Source organism: Pan paniscus, chromosome 18, assembly GCF_029289425.2.
Source record: "Pan paniscus chromosome 18, NHGRI_mPanPan1-v2.0_pri, whole genome shotgun sequence".
Classification (NCBI taxonomy): Eukaryota; Metazoa; Chordata; class Mammalia; order Primates; family Hominidae; genus Pan; species Pan paniscus.
In genome coordinates this window covers 79691211-79718820 of record NC_073267.2, presented here as the reverse complement: position 1 = coordinate 79718820, position 27610 = coordinate 79691211, and the positions used below count along the sequence as shown (strand labels likewise).

The 27610-nt window shown below is 48.1% G+C and overlaps 1 long non-coding RNA gene across 3 annotated transcripts in view; it reads right to left on the bottom strand.

Annotated features, from left to right (window-relative positions):
• The window catches only part of LOC117976276 (uncharacterized), a 45688-nt gene extending 18078 nt beyond the window's left edge, over window positions 1-27610 (bottom strand). For 2 of the 3 annotated variants that reach the window (XR_010110286.1, XR_010110287.1), the window contains exons 1-2: window positions 26977-27610; window positions 19462-20070 (exon numbers count right to left, since the gene is read on the bottom strand). This is a non-coding gene — a long non-coding RNA (uncharacterized LOC117976276). The remainder of the gene's footprint in view (window positions 1-19461; window positions 20071-26976) is intronic. The other variant, XR_004666901.3, reaches the window with a different exon arrangement.

Here is a 27610-nt window from a genome sequence, read left to right as displayed (position 1 = left end):
AGACAGCCCAGCCTGCTTCCTGCTGCTTAGAAACCTTCACAGGTGGCCGGGCGCAGTGGCTCACACCTGTCATCCCAGCACTTAGGGAGGCCAAGGTGGGTGGATCACCTGAGGTCAGGAGTTACAGACCAGCCTCACCAACATAGGGAAACCCTGTCTGTATTAAAAATACAAAAATTAGCCAGGCGTGGAGGCGGGCGCCTGTAGTCCCAGCTACTCGGGAGGCTGAGGCAGGAGAATCGCTTGAACCCAGGAGGCAGAGGTTGCAGTGAGCCGAGATTGCACCACTGGGCTCCAGCCTGGGTGAAAGAGCGAGACTCTGTCTCAAAAAAGAAGAAAAGAAAAAAAAAATCTTCATAGGGGCCATTGTCCACAGAATGACTCTGCCCTCCGTGAGGTGCCATTGAGGTCTCTCCGTGCCACACCCTCCTCCAAAGATGCATCCACCTGCAACCTCAGAACAGGGAGTTATTTGGAAATAGGGTCTTTGCAGATTTAATAAGTGAAGGATTATAGGATGAGATCATCCTGGATTACAACTGGCCCTAAATCCTATGACCAGTGTCCTTCTAAGAGACAGAAGAGGAGACACAGACACAGAGGAGGAGGCCACGTGGAGACAGAGGCAGAGATTGGAGTGATGCCACCACAAGCCCAGGGACGCCTGGAGCCCCCAGGAGCTGGGAGAGGCAGGAAGGATCCTGCCCTAGAACCTCTACAAGGAAGTGGATACAATTGTAATGGATTGAACAGTGGCCCCCAGAAAGATCTGTCCACATCCTAAAGCCCAGAACCTAGAATGAGATATCGTTTGGAAATAGGGTCTCTGCAAATGTGATTAAGTGAAGGATCTTGAGATGAGATGACCATGAATGAGGGTGGACCCTAAATGCAATGACAGGTGTCTTTCTAAGAGACAGAAGAGGAGACACAGACACAGAGGAGAAGGCCACGTGGAGATGGAGGCAGAGAGTGGAGTGAGGCGGCCACAAGCCCAGGGATGCCTGGAGCCCCCAGGAGCTGGGAGAGGCAGGAAGGACCCTCCCCTAGAGCCTCCAGAGGGAACTGGATACAACTGGAATGGGTTGAACCATAGTCTCCCCGAAAAGCTATGTCTACATCCTAACTCCCTCAACCCATGAATGGAATCTTATTCGGATATAAGGTCTTTACAGATGTAACTAAGTCAAGGATTTCGAAATGAGATGATCCTGGACTAGGTGAGTCCTAAATCCAATGACAGGTGTCCCTGTAAGAGACAGAAGAGGAGACAAAGACACAGAGGAGAAGGCCACGTGGAGAACGGAGGCAGAGACTGGAGTGATGAGGCCACAAGCCCAGGAAGCCTGGAGTCCCCAGGAGCTGGGAGAGGCAGGAAGGACCCTCGTCTAGAGCCTCTGGAGGGAGCTCAGCCCCGAGACCCCTTCATCTCAGACTCCTGGTCTCCAGGACTGGGAGAGGATAAATTTCTGTTGTTTTAAGCTCCCAGTATCTGTGAATGAGAACGTATTTGAAAATAGGGTCTTTGCAGACACAGTTAACTCAAGAAGTTTGAGATGAGATCATCCTGGAGTAGGGTGGGCCCTAAATGCAATGGCAGGTGTCCTTCTAAGAGACGGAAGAGGAGACACAGACACAGAGGAGAAGGCCACATGGAGACGGAGGCAGAGACTGGAGTGATGCATCCACAAGCCCAGGATGCCTGGAGCCCCCGGGAGCTGGGAGAGGCAGGACGGACCCTCCCCTAGAACCTCTGGAGGCACTGTGGTTCCTGCCTACACCTTGATCTCAGACTCCTGGACACCAGGACTGGGAGAAGACACGTTGCTGTTGTTAGAACCCCAGAAACTCCTACAATACAGGGCCCAAGACCACTCCTTTCCTTCCGCCTCTTCCCCAGGAGCCTGTCCCTACCAAAAACAGAAAAGTTAGCTGGGCGTGGTGGTGCATGCCTGTGCTCCCAGCTACTCGGGAGGCTGAGGCAGGAGGATTGCTATAATCATGGCACTGCTCTCCAGCCTGGGTGACAGAGCAAGACTTCGTGTCTACAAAAATAAAAATAAATCAACGAAACACACAAGAGGACAGAAACACAGGAAACGCGTGACGTAGAAAGCACGTAGAAAATAAATAACAAACTGGGAGACTGAAGTCCCTCCTAAAATCCTCATAAGCCAGCCAAAAGAAGGAAGAAAATTTGGTGCTTGCTACAACAAACGTGAGTCTTGGAGCAGTGACGAAGCCAGACACAGAAAGATAAACACTGTGGGGCCGGGCGCGGTGGCTCGCGCCTGTCATCCCGGCACTTTGGGAGGCCAAGGCGGGTGGATCACGAGGTCAGGAGATCGAGACCATCCTGGCTAACACGGTGAAAGCCCGTCTCTACTAAAAATACAAAAAAATTAACCAGATATGGTGGTGGGTGCCTGTAGTCCCAGCTACTCAGGAGGCTGAGGCAGGAGAATGGCCTGAACCCAGGAGGCGGAGCTTGCAGTGAGCCGAGATTGTGCCACTGCACTCCAGCCTGGGTGACAGAGCGAGACTCTGTCTCAAAAAAGAAAAAAAAAAAGATACACACTGTGTGATTCCATTTATAGGAGGTCCCTGGAGTCCTCAGAGTCATGGAGATGGAGAGGAGGTTGGTGGCAGCCGGGGAAAGGGAGTGAGTGTGTAAGGGGAACAGGGTTTCTGTTTGGGAAGATGAGAAACTTCTGGAGATATGGATGGTGGTGATGGTTGCAGAAGCCAACTGCAGTTCAAACTGATGAGCTGTACATTTACACACGGCGAATGCCGGCCGGGCGCGGTGGCTCACGCCTGTCATCCCAGCACTTTGGGAGGCTGAGGCAGGTGGATCACCTGAGGTCAGGAGTTCGAGACCAGCCTCACCAACATGGGGAAACCAGGTCTCCACTAAAAATACAAAAAATTAGCCGGGCGTGGTGGCGGGCGCCTGTAATCTCAGCTACTCGGGAGACTGAGGCAGGAGAATCACTTGAACCCGGGAGGCAGAGCTCGCAGTGAGCCGAGATCGTGCCACTGCACTCCAGCCTGGGCGACAAGAGTGAAACTCTGTCTTAAAACAAAATACATGGTTAATGCTCTAGACTTTGTGTTATGTGCGTTTTACCACAATTTGAAAAACACTGGAGGCCGGGCGCAGTGGCTCACACCTGTCATCCGAGCACTTTGGGAGGCTGAAGCAGGTGGATCGCTTGAAGTCACGCATTGAAGACCAGCCTGGCCAACATGGTGAAACTCCATCTGTACTAAAACACTGGGGGAAAAGTGTCAGGAACTGGCAGATTAAGGAAAGGAAATGGTACGATTTTCTGGCTGGAAACGGGGAAAAGGGTTGGGAAGTGGCAGATTAAGGAAAGGAAATGGTACGATTTTCTGGCTGGAAACGGGGAAAAGGGTCAGGAGGTGGCAGATTAAGGAAAGGAAATGGTACGATTTTCTGGCCGGAAACGGGGGTGCTGTGTAGCCGTCACCTCTGGGTAAACAGCTCCTGACACGTGTTCAATAGGATTACGTTAAAACAAGTGGGTCGTGATTGATAACCTAATATCCAGACCGTGCGGATCATCTATCACCAGGAGTATATTAATTATTCAAAGGAGGTCCCTTATCTAAGAATCGATGCTGGAAATGAAGCAACAAGACGTCCAATCCTCTGCAGACTCCAACACCACCATAAAATACGAATACTAAATAACCTCCACCCGTAATCACCGGTGTAATAAGATCCATCTGTTTACCTGTCAAAACCCCGGCACGATTTCATTTTACAAAAGGATAATTGAATACATTTTCGAGTACTTATTTTATTTTTGCACAAAATGACTTGTGCGTGTTTTAAAGGAGTCGTTAAGGCTGAAATGTGAAACGGATGTTTACATGTTGACAGCTCCATCCAGGATGAAACGCAGAACCGAATACAGATCCTCGTCCACGTGGCAGGGCCTTAAAAATGGTCACTGGGGTGCAGTCCAGCTGGGAGAACCCCGAATCTCTGAGAACTCAAAAACCCTGTTCAGAGTCATCATCTTTGCTTTATTTATTATAATGTTTTGTATTTTGTATTTTTTGTTGAGATGGGGTCTTGCTATGTTGTCCAGGTTCAAGAGATTCTTCCAGTCAGGCTCCCAACTAGCTAGGACTATGAGCACAAGTCACCTCACCCACCTCATTTTAAATTTTTTTTGTTTTTGTTGAGACGGAGTCTTGCTTTTTCACCAGCCTGGAGTGCAGTGGCATGATGTCAGCTCACAGCAATCTCTGCCTTCCGGGTTCAAGAGATTCTCTTGCCTCAGCCGCCTGAGTAGCTGGGACTACAGGCGCCCGCCACCATACCCAGCTAATTTTTGTATTTTTAGTAAAGATGGGGTTTCATCACGTTGGCCAGGATGGATCTCCTGACCTCATCATCCGCCCACCTCAGCCTCCCCAAGTGGTGGGATTATAGGCATGAGCCACCATGCCTGGCCTACATTTTTTTTTGTATAGACGGTATCTTGCTATGTTGCCCAGGCTGGTCTTGAATGCCTGACCTCAAGCAATCCTCCTACCTTGGCCTCCCAAAGTGCTGGGATTATAAGCATGAGCCAACATGCCCGGTGACAGTCTTTGTTTTAATAAACCTGCTGTCATCTGTGAGACTTGCACGAGGCAGCTCTTGGTAAACCCCAGCCCAGTAAGACCTGAGGTTGTCTCATGCATTGTCATTCTTTTCCTTGTAATTTACCTCGAGTGAAATGCAGAAAAAAAAGAGAAGACCATCAACACGTACCCAACACATGAAATTTGTTCCACAAATGTGGGAGGAGGTCAAACTTAGAACAGAGGAACAGGAAAATCAAGAAGACACAGGCAGGGTGAGAAATACTAGCTGTTAGTCTTGTTACCAGACCATGAGGTTCCAATGTCCACTGCACGGTAGCAGACCAAGACACCGAGACAGCAGGCTTTGCAGCAGAGAAAGAGTTAAATGGTCCTAGGGCATCTAAACAAGGAGACGGGAAGGGACTCTCAAATTCATCTCTCTGGTCTTTTTTTTTTTTTTTTTGAGACAGAGTCTCGCTCTGTCACCCAGGCTGGAGTGCAGTGGTGTGATCTCAGCTTACTGCAACCTCCGCCTCCTGGGCTCAAGTGTTTCTCCTGCTGTAGCTGGGATGACAGCCATGCACCACCATGCTAATTTTTGTATTTGTATTTTTATTTATTTATTTATTTTTTGACACGGAGTCTCGCTCTTGCTGCCCAGGCTGGAGTGCAGTGGCGTGATCTCGGCTAACTGCAACCTCTGCCCCTTGGGTTCAAGCAATTCTCCTGCCTCAGCCTCCTGAGTAGCTGGGATGACAGCCACGCACCACCACATCTGGCTAATTTTTGTATTTGTATTTGTATTATTGTTTTGTTTTGTTTTGTTTTTTGAGATGGTGTCTCGCTCTGTCGCCCAGGCTGGAGTGCAGTGGCGTGATCTCGGCTCACTGCAACCTCTGCCTCCTGGGCTCAAGTGTTTCTCCTGCCTCAGCCTCCTGAGTAGCTGGGATTACAGCCACGCACCACCACATCTGGCTAATTTTTGCATTTGTATTTGTATTATTGTTTTTTTTTTTTTTTTTGAGATGGAGTCTCGCTCTGTCGCCCAGGCTGGAGTGCAGTGGCATGATCTCGGCTCACTGCAACCTCTGCCTCCTGGGCTCAAGTGATTCTCCTGCCTCAGCCTCCTGAGTAGCTGGAATTACAGATACCACCACACACCCAGCTAATTTTTGTATTTTTAGTAGAGACGGGGTTTCAGCATGTTGGTCAGCTTCGTCTCGATCTCCTGACCTCAGGTGATCCACCCGCCTTGGCCTCCCAAAGTGCTGGGATTACAGGCCTGAGCCACCGCGCCCGGCCAACATTTCATTCCACATCACACCCCAAAATCCCTGAACCATGAGGCATTTGTCCATCGACCCCAACAGTGTGGAAAACAGGCCACTCCCAAAACAAAGGTCTGTGGAACAGGTCTCCAAGCCATCTCAGAGCCCTGGCCACTTTGCTCCGTACCTGGGTAGTGAGATATTCCTCCTCACCTTCAAAAATACCCCAGTTTGGATCAGAAAATATAGCAACACCCTCTCTGTGCTTGAGGAAAAAAAATGATCCTCAAAATCCTATGTTTTTAATAAGCAGTAACCGATGCATTTTAATACGCTACAGGGAAAAGTGTGTTTAAGACAATTTACTTTTTTTTTTACATTTTATCTTACTTTAAGTTCTTGGATACACGTGCGGAATGTGCAGGCTTGTTACATAGGTGTGCATGTGCCATGGTGGTTTGCTGCACCCATTAACCCGTCATCTAGGTGTTAAGCCCCGGATGGATTAGATATTTGTTAGCATTAGGATAGCATCCTAATGCAATCCCACCCCTTGGCCCGCAACCCACTGACAGGCCCCGGTGTGTGATGTTCCCCTCCCTGTGTCCCTGTGTTCTCATTGTTCAACTCCCACTTATGAGTGAGAACATGCGGTGTTTGGTTTTCTGTTCCTGTGTGAGTTTGCTGAGAATGATGGTTTCCAGCTTCATCCATGTCCCTGCAAAGGACATGAACTCATCCTTTTTCATGGCTGCATAGAATTCCATGCTGTGTATGTGCCACATTTTCTTTATCCAGTCTATCGTTGATGGGCATTTGGGTTGGTTCCAAGTCTTTGCTGTTGTGAATAGTGCCTCAATAAACATACGTGTGCATGTGTCTTTATGGTAGAGTGATTTATAATCCTTTGGGTATATACCCAGTAACGGGATGGCTGGGTCAAACGGTATTTCTAGTTCTAGATCCTTGAGGAATCGCCACACTGTCTTCCACAATGGTTGAACTAATTTATTTACACTTTCTCCGATTTGCCTTAGATAAAGCCACAGGATAGCCAGGCAGGAAAAAGCACATACACATCAGCCCAGAAGGACTCGCCTAGATCATTTTTATGTTATGTTAAACAAAGCAAAAAAGAATAATAATAATAAAATTAAAATAATAAAGGAGACAGACTTCGTGGTTGCAAATCTGTCTGAATGTTTCTTGGGTGTTATTTTTTCCCCACCCCCGCCCCCCTCCAATTTATTGCTGAAATCAGCCGGTTAAATGGTGGCTCAAGAAGTCAGGCTCTCTGGTATCCAATTATCTCCTCCTTTGCTAACCAGAAACAACAGGTGTCCACCAGGTCTGCAAACAGCGTAGAAAAAAAATACATATCCAGTCGTTTAAAAATTGTAAATCTATGCCGTATGAATTAAACCAGACGTGCTTCAGCTGAGGGGCAGGCTGGTTGAGTTCCAGCCAACGGTTTCGAGCAGTAAGGGCAAGAAATAGCTCTCATTATATTTCCTTAGCAGACTGTTATTCCAGGAAACCTTTGCTTAAAGGTGCCGGTGCCCAGTTAATGATAGTTGCCTTCCCCAAAGTCAAAGCTATTTTGTGAAAAGAAGTGTATGACACTATTTGCTAGCATTTAGGAGACCTGCATTATTTAGAATGAATCTTCAAGAGAGGAACAGACTGCAGACATAAACATCCTCATTATTTTGAATCCGAGTCATCTTCCACAGTCACAAAAAAAAAATTATTAAAGCAAACCTTTTAGGGATCGTTGGTCTGTGATTCATCTGGATTATTTTTTTTTTCCAGCTTCCTTTCTTTTCCTTAAAATCTCACAGACACTCAGAGCTCTGGATAAACGCCGGCTTACGGGTGGCACACAGTATTTTAGCTGTATTTGACATTATTTATTTTCCGTGAAAACCCTGTGCTTTCAACACAGTTCACCGAATATGCAGTTCTCCTCATTCCGTCCGCTGCCAGTGCTTATCCTAGTTTCTGAGAACATTAAAATGAATGCAAACCTCTCTGCCCTGCCGTCTGGGCCCATTCAACCCTCACCGGGGCCCGTGTGTTCATCCCACCTGCTGCCCGTAGCTGGAAAGTTGGCGGTAGGTCTTCTGAAATACGTGTGTCAGGATTAAAGTTATCCATTCAACCCCACTGCCGCCCTCTGGAAGGGAAGATGCCTCTTTCACGCCCCCACTCACCTCCAGCTCTGGGCTAAGGGGATGATCCTATGAGGCAAGGAAGCTGCTTTGTGGATGCTCTGAGCCCTGGTCCCCCTCATTCCCCGAATGCCACCTCCCAGGTACCTGGTGGAGACGTTCGCATGATGTAGGACTTTCTAGGTACCGCATAAGAGAAGGTGCTGGCCAGGAGCGGCGGCTCACACCTGTAATCCCAGCATTTTGGGGAGGCTGAGACAGGAGGATCGCTGGAGACCAGGAGGTCGAAGCAACCGTGAGCTGTGATCACACCAGCGCACTCCAGCCCAGGTGACAGAGCAAGTCCCTGTTTAAAAATATATATATATTTATATATTTGTATGTATATATAACACTAAAAATTATATGTATATAGCATTAAAATGTTATATATGTCATATATAAATATAAAACATTTATATATAACATTAAAACCTTATATATATAACATTAAAACTATATATACATATATATATATTTTTTTTTAAGATAGTTGTTATTTCAGACCTTGTCTCAAAAACAAAAAAGAGGCCAGGCATGGTGGCTCACGCCTGTAACCTCAGCACTTTGGGAGGCTGAGGAATGAGGATCACTTGAGCCCAGGAATTCAAGACCAGCCTGGGCAACATAGTGAGACCCTGTATGTACAAAAAAAAATCAAAAACTTAGCTGGGCGTGATGGTGCATGTCTGTAATCCCAGATACTTAGAAGGCTGAGGTGGGAAGATCGCTTGAGCCTGGGAAGTTGAGGCTGCAGTGAGCTATGATTACACCACTGCACTCCAGCCTGGGCAACATAGTGAGGCCTGATCTCTACAAAAGATCAAAAACTTAGCCGGGGGTGGTGGCACACACATGCAGTCCCAGCTACTTGGGAGGCTGAGGCAGGAGGATCGCTTGAGCCTGGGAAGTTGAGGCTGCAGTGAGCTATGATTACACTGTTGCACTCCAGCCTGGGCAACATAAGGAGGTCTCATCTCTACAAAAGATCAAAAAATTAGCCAGGCCTGATGGCGCACACATGTAGTCCTAGCTTCTTGGGAGGCTGAGGCAGGAGGATTGCTTGAGAAGTTGAGGCTGCAGTGAGCTATGTCATTACACCATTGCACTCCAGCCTGGGCAACATAGTGAGGCCTGATCTCTACAAAAGATCAAAAAATTAGCCAGGCATGGTGGTGCATACATGTAGTCCTAGCTTCTTGGGAGGCTGAGGCAGGAGGATTGCTTGAGAAGTTGAGGCTGCAGTGAGCTATGTCATTACACTATTGCACTCCAGCCTGGGCAACATAGTGAGGCCTGATCTCTACAAAAGATCAAAAAATTAGCCAGGCATGGTGGCACACACATGTAATCCCAGCTACTTGGGAAGCTGAGGCAGGAGGATTGCTTGAGCCCAGGAGGTTGAGGCTGCAATGGGCTATGAGCACACCACTGCCCTCCAGCCTGGGCAACACAGTGAGATCCTATCTCAAAAAAAAAAAAAAAACAACATTTTTTAAAAGAGAAGATGCTGTTTCAGGACACAGTGGTCTCCGCTCAGTTAGGCATATCTGGGACCGGGTATATCTGTGAGCAGGTTTGTGTGAAGTCATTTTCCAAAGACGATACACCAATTTCCGAAAGGAAGCAGTGAGCCGTAGCAGCTCAGGAACCCCAGACTGCGTTCACCTTCCTATAGAGCTCTGTGGGGAGGGATCCCGTCTAGTGTCCTAGGCGTTCATAAGGCACAGACCGCAGACACAGAGGGAAGGCGGGGGCTGTAGGAGGGCCGGCATTGTGTTGTTTTTCACTGCGATGACATAAAACGTATTATATGAAATTCACCATAAATTTCACAACATAAAACTCACCACTTTAACCGCCATGAAAATCTCAGTGGCATTGAGTACATCACTGCACTGTGTAACCACCCCCTCTGTCTACTTCCAGAACATCCTTCTCCCCATAAAAGGAGACCCCCTCCCCAGGAAGCAGTTCCTCCTCATTCCCTCCCCACAGCCTGTGGCAACCAACCACTCATCTGAGCTCTCTCTCTGTGCATTGGCCGGTTCCGGACAGTTGACGTAAGGGGATTGTACAATAAGCCAAAGGAAATATCACCAAAAGTGACTTCTTCAGGGTGTATCCACGTTGCAGCCTAGGTCAGAGCCTCACTCTTTTTCATGGCTGTATAGTACTCCACTGGGTGGGCACAAAGTGAGTGAACCACAGTTTGTTTATCGATTCACCCACTGAGGGACACCTGGGTGGTTTCCATGTGTGTGCTCCTACGAACGTGAGTGAGCAGATATCTCTTCCAGTCCCTCTTTCTTTTTTTGAGATGGAGTTTCACCCTTGTTGCCCAGGATGGAGTGAAATGGCGCCATCTCAGCTCACCACAACCTCCGCCTCCCGGGTTCAAGTGATTCTCTTGCCTCAGCCTCCTCAGTTTAGCTGAAATTACAGGCAGGCACCTCCACGCCCTTGGCTAATTTTGTATGTTTAGTAGAGACGGGGTTTCTCCATGTTGGTCAGGCTGGTCTCCAACTCCCGACCTGAGGTGATCCACCTGCCTCGGCCTCCCAAAGTGCTGGGATTACAGGCGCGAGTCACTGTTCCCGGCCCCTCCTTTCTATTCTTTTAGGTACATACTTAGCTGGGGTATTACTGGGTTCTATGGAAATTCTCTGTTTCACATTTTCAGGAGCCCCTGTGGTCCCGTGGAAGCCAGATAAGAATCAACAGACCCGGCGCAGCGGCTCACGCCTGTAATCCCAGCACTTTGGGAGGCCAAGGCAGGTGGATCACCTGAGGTCAGGAGTTCAAGACCAGCCCGGGCAACATGGTGAAACCCCATCTCTACTAAAAATACAAAATTAGCCAGGCATGGTGGCGGGTGCCTGTAATCCCAGCTACTCCAGAGGCTGAGGCAGGAGAATCGCTTGAACCCGGGAGGCGGAGCTTGTGGTAAACAGAGATTGCGCCATTGCTGTCCAGCCTAAGGGACAATAGCGAAACTCCATCTCAAAAAAAAAAAAAAGAAAAAATCTACATCCACAGGACCCCGGCACTGGGGCAGGGCAGGAAAGAGGGGCAACAGCAGGTCTTGGCGGGGGTCCTGGCTGCTCACATGCGGTGAGCTGGGCTCAAGGCCAGGCTGGAGGCTCTGAAGGAGGTTTCAGCTGACGTCAAGGACTAGCAGCTCCTCCCCCTCTTACTAACACACAGGCATTCATTTACCAGAATGAATACTGGAGATAAATTTCCCAGCCTGGGGGGTGGAGGGAACAGCTGTTTTTTTCTGCCCCATTTCACATAAAGCAAAACACTACATGAGGCCCTCGCTATTCCCAAGACCCTCTCCCCATTTGCTTTCTGATGGCCTAACTTTCCAACCAGCCTTGGTGTCTGGGGAGCTTCAAGATTCCAGAACCCGGCTGGGCGTGGAGGCTCACGCCTGTAACCCCAACACTTTGGGAGACCGAGGCGGGAGGATCACCTGAGGTCGCGAGTTCGAGACCAGCCTTGCCAACATGGTGAAAACCCGTCTCTACTAAAAATACAAAAATTAGCCGGGCGTGGTGACAGGTGCCTGTAATTCTAGCTACTCGGGAGTCTGAGGCAGGAAAATGGCTTGAACCTGGGAGGTGGAGGTTGGAGTGAGCTGAGATGGCACCATTGCACTCCAGCCTGGGCAACAAGAGCAAAATTCCATCTAAAAAAAAAAAAAAAAGGATTCCAGAATCTTCCTCCCAAACAAGGAAGGTGGGAAAGAAACCCAGGCCGTCCCTGACAACTTTCTGAGAATGAACAAGTCAGAAACAGAACTTGGGGGTGCTGAGGTCTATGGAGCCTGGAGGAGGGCTACACCCCAATGCCCGATCCTACCCCAAAGGTCACCCCAGCAGCCACATCATTTTTAGCCCTAGGTTTGAATAACTACATAAATATGGTTTGTAAAAATGAATAGGTGTTATTTGTGATAATAATCCCAGGCAGGGCACGGTGGCTCATGCCTGTCATCCCAGCACTTTGGGAGGCCAAGGCAGGTGGATCACTAGAGGTCAGGAGTTCGAGACCAGCCTGACCAACATGGTGAAATTCCATCTCTACTCAAAATACAAAATTAGCCAGGTGTGGTGGCTCACACCTCTCATCCCAGCACTTTGGGAGGCTGAGGTGGGTGGATCATGAGGTCAGGAGTTCGAGACCAGCCTGACCAACATGGAGAAACCCCGTCTCTACTAAAAATACAAAATTAGCCAGGCGTGGTGGCGGGTGCCTGTAATCCCAGCTACTCGAGAGGCTGAGGCAAGAGAATTGCTTGAACCCGGGAGGCGGAGGTTGCGGTGAGCCGAGCTCATGCCACTGCACTCCAGCCTGGGCAACAGAGCGAGACTCCGTCTCAATAGTAGATAAATATATAATCCCAGCCTCATTTAAGAAGCAATTAAAGGGCCTTATAGACTGCTGGAGAATGAAGTGATTAATGCAGAGTCTCGTTTAATGGGGATATTAAGTAAACTGCTGCTTAAAACGCCTATTTATCATCCACGGATTCCTATTTGCCTTCCCGTTCCACCAGCATGAGCATTTTCAGGAGGCAGGAGGTTTCCTGAGTGCGGCCGTTGCAAATGCCAGAAATCAAGCCGGTGGGTTTTTAGCTAATTCTGAGGGAGGCTAAATGGAACCCATAGCACGAGAAGGGGGTTGTCGGGAAGGGAGTCCAGCCCCAGCTGCCTGCCGGGGAACACGGGGTGTACCACACCCCCAAATCCCTTTCCCCAAACACTGTGGGGACCCAGACGGGTGGCTGCTAATTCTGAAAATTAGCTAATTTTCATCTGCTAATTCTGAAAATCACGTGAATGTTGGCCGGTGCAGTGGCTCACGTCCGCGATCCCAGCACTCTGGGAGGCCGAGGCGGGAGGATCACTTGAGGTCAGGAGTTGGAGACCAGCCTGACTCACATGGTGAAACCCCACCTCTACTGAAAATACAAAAAATATTAGTCAGGTGTGGTGGCGGGGGCCTGTCATCCCAGCTGCTCGGGAGGCTGAGGCAGGAGAATCACTTGAACTCAGGAGGCGGAGGTTGCAGTGAGCTGAGATTGCACCACTGCACTCCAGCCTGGGCGACAGAGCAAGATTCCATCTCAAAAAAAAAGACCTTCAGAGAAAATCCAACACCACCAAATGTCAAAGCGTGCACGCACACACACACACAAACGCAGATGTGGCAACTTATAAACAACAGACAAATGCTGGGTGCAGTGGCTCCCACCTGTAATCCCAGCACTTTGGGAGGCCAAGGCAGGTGGATCACCTGAGGTCAGGAGTTCAAGGCCAGCCTGGCCAACATGGTGAAACCTCATCTCTACTAAAAATACAAAAATTAGCCAGGCGTGGTGGCGGGCGCCTGTAATCCCAGCTACTCGGGAGGCTGAGGCAGGAGAATCGCTTTAACCCAGGAGGTGGAGGTTGCAGTGAGCCGAGACCGTGCCACTGCACTCCAGCCTGGGTGACAGAGTGAGAATCCGTCTAAAAAAAAAAAAAAAAAGAATAAGGGCCTCCAGTTGCATCCGTATTTCTGCAAAGGACATGATTTCATTCTGTTTCATGGCTGTGTAGTATTCAATGTTACAGATAGATCATATTTTCTGTTTTTTTTTTCTGAGACAGAATCTTGCAACCTCCACCTCCCAGGCGCGACCTCAGCTCGCTGCAACCTCCGCCTCCCGGGTTCAAATGATTCTCCCGCCTCAGCCTCCCAAGTAGCCAGGGTTCCAGGTGTTCACCACCACGCTTGGCTAGTATTTGTATTTTTTTTTTTTTTTTTTGAGCCGTAGTCTCACTTTTGTCACCCAGGCTGGAGTGCAATGGCACTATCTTGGCTTACTGCAACCTCCACCTCCCGGGTTTAAGTGATTCTCCTGCCTCAGCATCTCAAGCAGCTGAGATTACAGGCACCTGCCACTACGCCTGGCTAATTTTTTTTTTTTTTTTTGAGATGGAGTCTCACACTGTCACCCGGGCTGGAGTACATTGGTGTGATCTCGGCTCACTGCAACCTCCACCTCCCTGGTTTAAGCGATTCTCCTGCCTCAGCCTCCCGAGTAGCTGGAACTACAGGTGCCCACCACCACACCTGGCTGATTTTTTTGTATTTTTAGTAGAGATGGGGTTTCACCATGTTGGTCAGGCTAGTCTCGAACTCCTGACCTCAGATGATCCACTCACCTCAGCCTCCCAAAGTGCTGGGATGACAGGCGTGAACTACCACGCCTGGCTAGTATTTGCATTTTTAATAGAGACAGGGTTTCACCATGTTGGCCAGGCTGGTCTCGAACTCCTGACCTCAGATCATCCACCCACCTCGGCCTCCCAAAATACTGGGATTACAGGCATGCACCACCATGCCCGGCTAGTATTTGCATTTTTAATAGAGACAGGGTTTTGCCATGTTGACCAGGCTGGTCCTGAACTCCTGACGTCAGATCATCTACCCACCTCAGCCTCCCAAAGTGCTGGGATGACAGGGCTGAGCCACCATGCCCGGACCCCAGGGATCAGATTTTTTTTTTTCCTGAGACGGAGTCTCACTCTGTCGCCCAGGCTAGAGTGCAGTGGTGCGATCTTGGCTCACTGCAACCTTCACCTCCCGGGTTCACGCCATCCTCCTGCCTCAGCCTCCCGAGTAGCTGGGATTACAGGCACGCACCTCCACACCCAGCTAATTTTTTGGATTTTTAGTAGAGACGGGGTTTCTCCATGTTGGTCAGGCTGGTCTTCAACTCCCAGCCTCAGGTGATTCACCCGCCTCGGCCTCCCAAAGTGCTGGGATGACAAGGCGTGAGCCACCGCGTCTGGCCCCCACGGATCAGATTTTTGAAGAACGACTTGGTGGGTGGTTGGGAGGCCACTGAGTGGAAGAGTGCCGATTGTTCAGAGGTGAAATCTTCTCACACTGAGCCTCTTCCTGGGTGAGGACCACAGGATCAGATGAGCTAGTGGGTGGGGCCAGCTGATCCATCAAGCACACTGTCTGAGAAATATCTCAAACACTGATCTTAGGAGCCATGTAGGGAGGCTCAGAGTCTTGTAGCCGAAACCATAACTTCTGATCTTGAGGCTAATTTCTTGGTCCTGTAAAGGGAATCATGTCCCCAGGCAGGAAGGAGGTCCGTTGTGGGAAAGGGCTGTTGTCGTCTTGGTTTTAAACACTATAAGTTCCTTGCAAAGTTAGCTCATCCCCTGCCCAGGAGTGAATAAGGGCAGCTTGGCTGTTAGAAGGCAGGTGCGAGCCACCACGTCTGGCCTTACTGAACCCTCTGCCTGGGCGACAGAGCAAAACTCCATCTAAAAAATAAATCCTCGAAACCGCCATTGCAAAATTGTAACTCAGACCCTGACAAAGGTCTGATGTTGACAGCCTCATCTCGCTTCTAACAGCCAAGCTGCTGTTTAAATTAGCCGCAAGATTAGAAGTTATGGTTTCGGTTACAAGACTCTGACCACCAAGTGGTTCTTCAAAAACTGTAACTGTTTTCAATGGCGGTTTCCACATTCTTTTGTTTTTGTTTTGAGATGGAATCTCCCTCTGTCGCCCAGGTTGGAGTGCAGTGGTGCGATCTCGGCTCACTGCAACCTCCGCCTCCCGGGTTCAAGCGATTCTCCTGCCTCAGCCTCCCGAGTAGCTGGGATGACAGGTGTGCACCATCACGCCCGGCTAATTTTTGTATTTTTAGCAGAGATGGGGTTTCACTATGTTGGCCAGGCTGGTCTCGATCTCCCGACCTCGTGATCCACCCGCCTCGGCCTCCCAAAGTGCTGGGATTGCAGGCGTGAGCCACCACGTCCAGCCTCAAGACTCTTTCTAATCCCCACCTCCTCCTAAAGCACCAGGCATCCTGCATAGAACCAAGAAACCCCAACAAGTTTCCTAACGAAATTGCCTGAGCTGTAACTTCTGCCAAATAAAATAAGCGTGTGGCAGACGGCGACCGAGGACTTTGGGTGAGCACGGACGGAGATTAGGAAGCAGCCGACCTTCCTGAGCAGCCTCTGCCTTCAGGAGCGTCTCGGCACGGCGGGCATGCACCTCACCCACCCTCCCCGGTGAGTCCTCCTTTGGCACACTCCTGGGGTGCCCTGGGGAAGTCACCGGGCCAGGGCTGGAGACGGCCGGTACCACAGTCTCAGAACGAGAGCAGTGAGGGCCCACAGGTGCCCAAGGGTCTCTCTCTCCAACAGAGCCTCCTCCTCGGGGAAAGGACTTCTAAGAGCAGGTGTAAACATGTGCACGGCCCACCACGGCGTGTCTGCTCCTGACAGACTCATCCCGCAAGCCCAGGACGAACAAGGATGGGAGGATCCCGCGGAGCCGACAGTGACGTCACTCCCAAGACTCAAAACAAAGCAAAGGGGGTCTAGGGGTGGCATTTCCTTCAGGCAAGAGGGGCCCTGATGAGGGGCCACCAATGTACACTGACATGCATGCACACAGACATGCAGGCGAATGCACACACAGGTACACAGATACACAGATACACAGAAACATGTACACACATACGTACAAGGCACACCCACATTCACACAGACACACACATACAGACACATTTGCACACACACAGACATATACAGGCAGATGCACGCACAGACACACAGATACACAGAAACGTACACATATACGTACATAGGCATATGTACACTCACACAGACCCACATATATGGACACATGTGCATACAGACACATATACAGGCATATACACACACAGATACACAGATACACAAACATGTACACACCTACGTACAAGGCACACCCACATTCAGACACACACACACACATTTGTACACACACAGACACATATACAGGCATATGCATGCACACACAGAAATGTACACACATATGTACACAGGCATACCTACACTCACACAGACACACATATACGGACACATGTGCACACACACAGACACATATACAGGCAGGCAGATGCACGCACAGATACACAGAAACGTACACACGTACATATGTAGGCATACCTACATTCACACAGACACACATATGTGGACACATGTGCACACAGACACATATACAGGCATATGCATGCACAGACACACAGAAACATGTACACATATATGTGCATAGGCATGCCCACCTCATGCAAATACACACACATGAATGCCACTCACATGCATACAGAGACACACAGGCATATGCATGCACGGACATGCAGAAACATGTACACACATATGTCCACAGGCACATCCACATTCACACACTCACATACATGCACACAGACATATAGGCATATGCACAGACACATAGAAACATGTACACACATACATGCATAGGCACGCCCACACACACCACACACAGTCACATGCATGCAGAGACACATACACACATAGGTGCATAGGCACACGTCCACCCTCACACTAACATACACATACACTCACATGCATGCACACAGACACACATATGGGCGTATGCACACACAGAAACATGCACACACACACGTGCATAGGCACACCCACACTCACACAGACACACACACATGCATGCACACAGACACACATACAGGCGTATGCAGACACACAGAAACACGCACACACACATAGGTGCATAGGCACGCCCACACTCACACAGACACACACTCACAATCATGCACTCAGACACACATACAGGTGCGTGCATGCACGGACACACAGAAACGCACACACACAGGTGCATAGGCACACCCACATTCACACAGACACACACACTCACATGCATGCACACAGACACACATACAGGCGTATGCACAGACACACAAAAACACGCACACACACATAGGTGCATAGGCATATGCCCACACTCACACACATACACTTACAATCATGCACTCAGACACACACACAGTCACATGCATGCAGAGACACAGGCGTATGCACGCAGACACATACACACATGGACACGCATAGAGACACATGCTGACACCACACACAGATGCACACACACGGGCACGTGCGCACACACGGACACACACAGACACACGCAGACACCACACACACATGTGGACAGACGTGCACACACACACGCGGACACGCTCACGCTGCATGGAGGCCGTCCAGCCTGCCCTTCCTGCAAACACCTGACGTGCCGTTGCTGGAGTAAAAAATACAGATGCAAATGACTCTTTTACAGGGGGGTTAGCGCATCATTTCTCCCCACTCTGCATCTTGCGTGTGTGACGGGGCACGGGGCGGCTGCCGGGGCCAGAGGGGGCGGGGGTCGGCCGGGACGGTGCTGGGTGAACCAGGGCTCCCCCCACCGCAGCCTCCGTGTGGACCAATCGTCGACATGATGTGTCATAATTTGGCCTCCGATGCTGACAGGCCTGGCTGACTGGGGGCATTAAATCATTGCCCCGAGGGACTCTCACTCTGGCAACCCGCGCTGGTACGGCTGTCATCTCCTCCCACACAGTACCTATCATTTTTGACATGATTGGATCAAAATTAGTCAGTGCATTTAGATGTAAATTACACACATCCAAGAATCGTAATGAGCACGAAAAAAAAAAAATACAGCCCTGTAGAGTTGACACGGCCCACGGCTTCCATCCGTCCTGCACCGCGTCCCCGGCTGATGAGCCCCCTGATAATGAAACTCGCGTATCAAAAAAACTCAGGAAACTTTTTTGAGGGGCATATTTAACCGAGCCTTAAATCCCCAAATAAGTCTGTAATGTTGGCTCACCCAGAAGTCCCCGCTTTACCCAACAGCTCCCAACACAGAGAGAGACATAGCTGGTCTCTCCTGAAGCGTGGCTCAGCCCTGGCACGGCTCACCTCTGCTCACATATCTCGGGCCTTTTCTCCCCATTCCCATTGGATTCCTTTCTAATGCAGAATTCTCTTCCGAGGCACAAGGAGACACTGTCCACGTGGGCTTGTGACCCGGGCATTCTCAGGGTCAGCTTTGCCGGGATAGGTCAGGGGGCCACTGCTATCTTTCTCTGCAGGCTGGACGCCTTCACTGGGGGAGCTGAAATTATCTACTCAGTGCCTACTTCCTCCTGGAATTGGGACTCAGCTGCCAGAAAACCTTCCCGAAACAGCCCCTCTAACACTGAGGACCTTCCAGATCTAGCCAGCCTCATAGTCCAGGCCAAATGTCTCCCGCTGGCTCCAGATACACACAGGTTTGTGGTCAGGACCTCGTACAAACCCTCCTCAGCCAACCCACAGCTTTGAGAGCTGGTTTCTAACAACTGCATTATTTAAGCCGGCTCATGAACGACGGCGTTATTTCAGCACCAAACTAGCCTACTTTGCTTGTAACTGGTTTTACTTTTTTTTTTTTAAACATAGCCACACACACACAAAAGAAGGGGAGAAACGCTTCCGAACACATACCTTTAAATATTCCTTAATCAGACACGCTCGATAAAACTGACAGGGCTATCCAGAGGGCAGACACAAAACTGTTTCTCCTGCAAACCGTGGAAATCTTGGTGGGTAGAAACAGCTCCTCCGGCTCACGCGGGAAAACCTCACTTCAATTTGACATCCGGAGGTAACGACGGGGCACCTGTGTGCATCCCCGGCTCAGCCTTTCCACGGGGCCAGGCGGGCTTGAATTAAATTAGGTAATCAGTGGGTGTTTGGCCTGTCACCCGTGTTTAGGGCATGGTGCATGAAGCTGTCATTAAACATCTCGGGCTGTGATGACCGCATGTGTGGGGAAATTCTGGGGCCGGCAGGCAGAGAGGGGTGTCCCAAGGCAGGCCAGGGCCGGGGTGAGTATATAGAACCACCGTGGCAGCCAGGCTCTGGGAGCTCTCCGAGGTCTCTGCGACAAGATGATTACCGGAGCCAGAAGGTTAAACTGTCTTCACGTTTCCCCCAGCAGGTTGACAGCATAAGGTAAAATACTTGTGTTTCACTGGAGCAATTCAAAACTCTGTCTACGATACACAGACAGAGCCCCCAACATCCAGGTTTTCGCAGCAACGTAAAGAAATCCTGAAATAAAGCAAAAATGTACCTGAGCATTTTTTTTTTTTTTCTTTTCTTTTCTTGAGATGGAGTTTCGCTCTTGCCCAGGCTGGGTGCAATGGCGCAGTCTCGGCTCACTGAAACCTCCGCCTCCCAGGTTCAAGCCATTCTCCTGCCTCAGCCTCCCGAGTAGCTGGGATTACAGGAACCTGCCACCACGCCCGGCTGATTTTAGTATTTTTAGTAGAGACGGGGTTTCACCGTGTTAGCCAGGCCGGTCTCGAACTCCCGACCTCAGGTGATCTGCCCACCTCTGCCTCCCAAAGTGCTGGGATTACAGGCATGAGCCAACGCGCCTGGCCTATTTTTTATTATTATTATCTTATTTTTAAGACAGGGTCTGGCTCTGTTGCCCAGGCTGGAGCGCAGTAGCTCAATCATGGCTCACTGCAGCCTCGGACGCCTGGACTCAGGCGATCCTCCCTCCTCAGACTTCCCAGTATCTGAGACTACAGACGTGAGCCACCATGCCTGACTAATTTTTTTTTACTTTGTGTAGAAATGGGGGTCTTGCTATGTTGCCCAGGCTGGTCTTGAACTCCCGGAGTCAAGCAATCCTCCCACCCTGGCCTCTCAAAATGCTAGGACTGCAGCATTGCAGGCGTGAGCCACCGGCCCGGCCGCCCTTGGCCATTTCTGACCTCCAAGCTTAAAGACTCAGTATATTTGAAATGGGGTGTTTGCAGCCAGGCGTGGTGGCTCAGGCAGATCACCTGCGGTCAGGAGTTCGAGACCAGCCTGGCCAGCATGGTGCACAGGTATGGCGTGCACCTGTAACCCCAGCTACTTTGGAGGTTGAGGCGTGAGAATCGCTTGAACCCGGGAGGCGGAGGTTGCAGTGAGCCAAGATAGTACCATTGCACTCCAGCCTGGGGGTACAAGAGCAAGACTCCTTCTCAAAAAAAAGAAAGAAAAGAAAACAGAAAGCAAAACCAGTGTCTTATTTTCTCCATGAAGGAATCCCATACTTCCATATCAGTGCTAAAATCATAGGGGGCTTAAACCTATCGATGCCTAGCGTTCCATTATTGGAACGCTAAGCATCTGGGAGTTATTTACCGCCTATTGTCAAGGCCATTGCCAAGGTCTGGTTTTTCACACATATCTGCAAATACAAGAAACTGCCACCTCCAGCATAAAACAGGACATCTTTGGGAAGCACGATGCCGGCCCTTCAGTTTCAACTCAGGACAAAATGAAGATTTTATTTTTTATTTTTAACTTTTGAGACGAATTTTCACACTTGTTGCCCAGGCTGGAGTGCAAAATCTCAGCTCACTGCAACTTCCGCCTCCCAGGTTCAAGCAATTCTCCCACCTCAGCCTCCCCAGTAGCTGGGATTACAGGCACCTGCCACCACGCCCAGCTAGTTTTTGTATTTGTAGTAGAGACAGGGTTTCACCATGTTGGCCAGGCTGGTCTCGAACTCCAGACCTCAGGTGATCGGTCCGCCTTGGCCTCCCAAAGTGCTGGGATTACAGGCGTGAGCCACCGTGCCCAGCCCAAAACAAAGTTTTGAGACCTCTTCTCAAAAAAAGAAAATCATCCAGTTTGCAAACCATTGAATAGACAGGTAGATAACTGACTGATGGATAATTGATATGATGATAGATGATAGATTGTTGACTGATAGGTAAATAGATTATTGATAATTGATATAGATGATTGATGATTGATGCATAAATGATATAGATCAAGGATTGATGATAGCTGATTGATAGGTATGATGGATAATTGATATAGATAGATGATTGATGATAGTTGATAGGTATGATGCATAATTCATATAAATAGATGATTGATAATTGATAAATAGTTGATTGATGGGTGTGATGGATAATTGATATAGATAGATGATTGATGATTGATAGATAGCTGATCGATAGGTGTGACGGATAATTGATATAGATAGATTGATGATAGGTAGTTGATTGATATGATGGATAATTCATATAGATAGATGGTTGATTGATAAGTATGATGGATAATTGATATAGATGATTGATGATTGATAGATGGTTGATTGATAGGTATGATGGATAATTGATATATATGATTGACGATTGATAGTTGATTGATATGTATGATGGATAATTCACACAGATAGATGATTGATGATTGATATATGATTGATAGGTTTGATGGATAATTGATATAGATGATTGATGATTGATAGTTGATTGATATGTATGATGGATAATTAGTATAGATAGATGATTGATGATAGATAGTTGATTGATAGGTATGATGGATAATTGATATAGACAGATGATTAATGATTGATAGCTGATTGATAGGTATGACAGATAATTGATATAGACAGTTAATAGGTAGATAATTGACTGATAGATCACTAATAGGCGATAGATAGACAGAGATTGTCTCAGCCTCAGGCAGTGTCTTTCAGCCCTGGTACTTCTGACACGTGGCACTGGACGATTCTCTCTGGTGGGGCTGATCTGTGCACTGTAGGGTGTTGAGCAGCGTCCCTGGGCTTCACCCACCAGCGACCAGGAGCACCCTCACTCCCAATCCAGGAGCACCCTCACTCCACAATCCAGACAACCAAAAGTGTCCCCAGAGACTGACAAAGTGTCCTCAGAGGAGACAATCATCAGCAGCTGAAAAGCACAGATTAGATAGATAGATAGATGATAGATAGATAATGGGTTAATAAATAGATCCATAGATAGATGATAGATAGATAGATAGATAGATAGATAGATAGATAGATAGATAATGGGTGAATAAATAGATCTGTAGATAGATAGATGATAGGTAATAGATAGATAATATAGACAGATAATGGATGGATGATAGATTTATAGATGATAGAGATAGATAGGTAATGGATGGATAGATGATAGATGAATGATGGATAGATAGATCATAGACAGATAATAGATAAAGATTGATGATAGATGATAGATAATAAAGGTAGATAGATAGCTATAGATAAATAGGTAGATTGATGGATGATAGATAGATGATAGATTGATTTATATATGACAGAGATAGATAGGTAATGGATGGGTAGATGATAGATGAATGATAGATGGATAGATAGATGATAGATAATAAAGATGGGTGATGGATGGATGAATGATAGATGATGGATAAATTGATTTATAGATGATAGAGATGATAGATAGATGATGGATGAATAGATAGATGCATGATAGATAATGGATAGATGGATAGATGGATGGATGGATGGATGGATAGATGGATGGTTGGGAGAGAGAGATTATAGATAGATGATACGTGGATAGATAGATAATAGATAGATAGATGATAGATAGATACATAATAGATTGAGAGATTGATTGATTGATTGACAGATGATAGATGGAATCCCTCAGATAGTGTCTCTCAGCCTCACCTCTGCTGACATTTGGGGCTGGAGGGTTCTCTGTGGTCACTGTAAGGAGCTGAGCAGCATCCCCAGGCTCCACAGACCAGGTGCCAGGAGCACCCCCTCCCAGTTACAACACCCAGAAACGCCCCAGACAGTTCCAAGTGTCCGCCGGGGTGCATGCTCATCCCCGCTTGAGAACGGTCGCTCCCCAAATCCCCCGGAAGCCATCCTCATTTCTAAAGTTCCAAGAACAGGGCCAGGCCGTTTCACCTCTCCACAAACATCTGACTTCTGCTCTGCTATATATTTAGAATCCTCTCCATTCATATTTATACCCACAGAGTCCTCTGCTGGCTGAACCCCTGGGCTCAATTTTTCAGCACAAAAAGAGCCTTTTTATTCCCAGAGGAAAACTTCAGAGCAGGTGCAGAGGCTGACAGATGGCAGGTGCAGAGGCTGACAGATGGCAGCCTCCACCACAAACCAGAGCAGCATAAACAGACACAGGCTCAAGCCACAGTGTGAGAGACATAAATGAGACATAAATAATGGCATTGCTTCCTTACCACAACACGCAGAGGCAGGCGCTATTTTCAGGTACATTTTTCCCGATGAGGAAATGAGGGATTCATAGATGGTGAGAATTTCTCCTAATGCAATCCCTTCTGCAGCCCCCCATCCCTCGACAGGCCCCGGTGTGTGATGTTCCCCTTCCTGTGTCCATGTGTTCTCATTGTTCAACTCCCACTTAGGAGTGAAAACATGTGATGCTTGGTTTTCTGTTCCTGTGTGAGTTTGCTGAGAATGATGGATTCCAGCTTCATCCATGTCCCTGCGAATGACATGAACTCATCTTTTTGATGGCTGCATAGTATTCTATGGTGTCTATGTGCCACATTTTCTTTATCCAGTCTATCATTGATGGGTTGACTGCTTAGAAAAACTTCCCTGTTGCCAAATACTGAGTGATGAAGAAAAACTCTGGGACTCATCTAGAAAGACGGTGAATTCAGAGAGCTGACATCATGGTGCATGCTAAGCAAAGACGATGGGCTTTGAAAACCTGCTGGGAATAGCAAAAGACTTGGAACCAACCCAAATGCCCATCAATGATAGACTGGATAAAGAAAATGTGGCCCATATATACCATGGAATACTATGCAGCCATGAAAAAGGATGAGTTCCTGTTGTTTGCAGGGACATGGATGGAGCTGGAAACCATCATGTACCAGCCGAGTAGCTGGGAGTACAGGCGCCTGCCACCATGCCAGGCTCATTTTTTGTATTTTTAGTAGAGACGGGGTTTCACCGTGTCAGCCAGGATGGTCTCGATCTCCTGACCTCATGATCTGCCCACCTCGGCCTCCCAAGATTTTTTTTTATAGAGCTGGGGTCTTGCTATGTTGCCCAGGCTGGTCTCAAACTCCTGGCTCCAGCGATCCTCCCACCTCAGCCTCCCAAAGTGCTGGGATTGCAGGTGTGAGCCACTGCACCCAGCCCCAAAGCACTTTTGGAAGGAATTTGAGGAGCAGATGCAGTAAGTGTCTCATGCATTATTTATTGTGCTTAGGAAGCATTTAAAATAATTCCCCTGCCAGGCACAGTGGCTCTCACTTGTAATCCCAGCACTTTAGGAGGCCGAGACGGGAGGATCCCTTGAGCCCAGAAGTTTGAGATCAGTCTGAGCAACCTCATGACACCCCGTCTTTACAATAAATTAATTAAATTAAATTAAATAATTCCCCAAGGTCCTCAGAACCACATTCAGTGATGCACTTCCAAATACAACACATATAACTATGTATTTTTGTTATACATATAATAAAAGATATAACAAAGTCACATACAGTTGGTGCGGTTTGATCTAAACTATTCAAAGAAAAGTGACATCACTGGGCATGGTGGCTAACGCCTGTAATCCCAGGACGCTGGGAGGCCAAGGCGGGCAGATCACCTGTGGTCACTAGTTCAAGACCAGCCTGGCCAACACGGTGAGACCCCATCTCTACTAAAATTACAAAAATTAGCCAGGCGTGGTGGTGGGCACCTGTAGTCCCAGCTCCTCAAGAGGCTGAGGCAGGAGAATCACTTGAACCCAGGAGGTGGAGGTTGCAGTGAGCTGAGATCGTGCCACTGCACTCCAGCCTGGGTGACAGAGTGAGATTCCATCTTGAAAAAAAAAAAACCAGAAAAATGACATCCTCATAATCTGTTGCTTCATTGGTGCAACCTCACCAGAGAGTTCTGAGGCCAGTGTGGACTCTGCTGCCATTTTTCTCTATATGATAGAGATAGATAGGGAATGGATGGATGGAGGGATGGATGGATGGATAAATACATACAGGATAGATAGATAAATAGATAGGTGATAGATAATAGATAAAGATAGATGGATGGGTGATTGATAGATGATGGATAAACTGACTTATAGATGATAGAGATGATAAATAGAGGATGGATGGATGAGTAGATGCATGATAGATGATGGATGGATGGATGGAAGGATGGATGGATGGATGGATACATACAAGAGAGATAGATGGATGAATAGATGGATAGATACATAGATGATAGATGATAGAATAGATGGATGGTTGGATGGATGGATAGATAAATACATGCAGGATAGATAGATGGAAGAATAGATGGATAGATACATAGATGATAGAATGGATGGATGTATGGATGGATGGATAGATAAATACATACAGGATAGACGGATGAATAGATGGATAGATACATAGATGATAGATAGATGATAGAATAGATGGATGGATGGATGGATGGATGGATGGATGGATGGATGAATGGACAAATACATACAGGACAGATAGATGGAGGAATAGATGGATAGATACATAGATGATAGATATATACATACAGGATGGATAGATGGATGAATAGATGGATAGATACATAGATGACAGATTGATTGATAGACAGATAAATAGATAGATAGATAGATAGATAGATAGATAGATAGATAGATAGATAGGATGGATCAATACATACAGGATAGATAGATGGATGAATAGACGGATAGATACATAGAAGATAGAATAGATGATGGATGGATGAATGGATGAATGAGAGAGAGAGAGATAATAGATAGATGATAGGTGGATAAATAGATAGATACTGGATAGACAGATGATTGATTGATTGATTGATTGACAGATGATAGATAGATAGTGTCCCTCAGTCAGTATCTCAGTCAGCTTCAGCTCTGCTGACATTCCCTGTGGTCAGACAGACCCCAGAGTGGTGTGTGGTGTGGTGTGGTTTAGACAAACGAGGCAGACATGAAATGCCAGCTTTCCTTGGTGCTCTGTGGACCCTCCGTGGGCTTGTATTTAGTCCCAAATGGAGATCACATCTGTCCCATTGAAGTGGCCTGTTCACATTACAGCTCCCCACCCTTCAGGAGGAATCAGACGCCCACCTTCGACCCATGGTGTGTGCAATGTGAACTCCACGTGCCTTGGGCCACCTTGTGGGCTGTGGTTGACGTGTACCTGTCATCCCAGATACTCCGGAGGCTGAGGCAGGAGAATCACTTGAACTCGGGAGGCGGAGGTTGTAGTGAGCCGAGATCGTGCCACTGTACTCCAGCCTGGGTGACACAGCGAGACTCTGTCTCAAAAAAATGAAAATAAAAATAAATAAAATAAAATGTCTATCCTAAATGAAATTTGCTGTGAGTATGGTGGGTACAACTTGGGAAAATGAGTAGGTGTTTGGCGAAAAGGAGCGGGGGGGGGGGTCTCCCCTTTCTCTCAGCTGAGTGAAATTGAAGAGGAAAAACATCTTAAAAGAAGGGGCAGGACTTGTAGGCTTATGCTAAAGTCCTGGAGTTGTAAAAGATAAATGAAAGGGGACAGACAGGGTGGGTCACACCTGTCATCCCAGCACTTTGGGAGGCCGAGGCAGGTGGATCACATGAAGTCAGGAGTTTGAGACCAGCCTGGCCAACATGGTGAAACCCCATCTCTACTAAAAATACAAAACTTAGCAGGGCGTGGTGGTGGGTGCCTGTAATCCCAGCTACTCAGGAGGCTGAGGCAGGAGAATCTCTTGAACCTGGGAGGCAGAAAATGCAGTGAGCCGAGATCACGCCATTGCACTCTACCCTGGGCAACAAGAGCAAAA